This window comes from Nannospalax galili, unplaced genomic scaffold, assembly GCF_000622305.1.
Source record: "Nannospalax galili isolate Female #2095 unplaced genomic scaffold, S.galili_v1.0 scaffold336, whole genome shotgun sequence".
Classification (NCBI taxonomy): domain Eukaryota; kingdom Metazoa; phylum Chordata; class Mammalia; order Rodentia; family Spalacidae; genus Nannospalax; species Nannospalax galili.
In genome coordinates, this window is record NW_008343385.1 from 4,187,867 (window position 1) to 4,189,144 (window position 1,278).

Below are 1,278 nucleotides of genomic sequence, written 5' to 3' on the forward strand. Positions count from 1 at the left end.
TCAGAAACTACAAAAGAAATTCACATGTCAAAATCACAGAGAAAAAATAATAACATGAAAAACCAAAATAACATATCCCCACCAAATATCAATAGTCTTCTAGAGGAATACAAAGAGAACCCCCTAGAGATAATGCAGGACATGGAACTCAAAAGAACAATTATAAACATGATAAAAGAATTCAGTGAATTTAAAGAACACACAAAAAAATCAAAGAACTGAAGGAAGATAGGGATAAACTTCTGAATGAATTGAAAAAAGTTAGAAATATTGAAGAATATTCAGGCTGAAATGAAGAAGGAAGTGAAACACTCAATAAGCCAATTAGAAATGACAGGAGAAAGCCCCACCAATAGAATGAACAAAATGGATAACAGAGTATCAACACTGTAAGATAAAGTGGATGAACTAGATCACTCAAGCAAAGATTATGAAAAATTTAAGAAATCACAAGAATGGAATATGCAGGAATTGTGTAACACCATAAAAAGACCAAAGTTAAGGATCATGGGCATACAGGAAGGAGAAGAATCCCAAGATAATGGCATGGACCAGATCTTCAACAGAATTGTGGAAGAAAATTTCCCAAAATTAAAGACATTCCCATACAAATACAAGAAACATATAGAACACCAAACAGACAGGACCAGAAAAGAAACTCTCCATGGGTAGTGAAAACACTACCCATACAAAACAAAGAGACAATTCTGAAAGCTGCAAAAGAGAAACAACAAGTCACAAATAAAGGAAAACCCATTAGGATTACAGCTGACTTTTCAGTGCAAACTATGAAAGCCAGAAAAGACTGGACCAAAGTATTCCCAATTTTAAATGACCACAGATGCCAACCCAGATTACTATACCCAGCCAAAATGTCTATTATAGTCAAAGGGGAAAGAAGAATCTTCCATGACATAAATAGGCTGAAGGAATTCATGTCCACAAAATCAGCCCTTCAGAGAGTTCTGGAAGCACTACAAAGGGCTGAAGAAAGGAATGATTATACCCAAGGGATTGTGGAAAGAATTCCAATGAAGGTATAACTGTGGAAAGGTACAGCTATATCAAGAATGTAAACAGAAATAAAAGTGACAGGATTCAATATCCACCTTTCATTAATAACTTTAAATGTTAACAGACTGATCTCCCCAGTCAAAAGACACAGACTATGTGAATGGATTAAGAAACAAAAATCATCTTTTTGTTTTCTGCAAGAAACTCATATCCCTTTCAAGGACAGACACTATCTCAAAGTGAAAGGATGGAAAAAATATACCA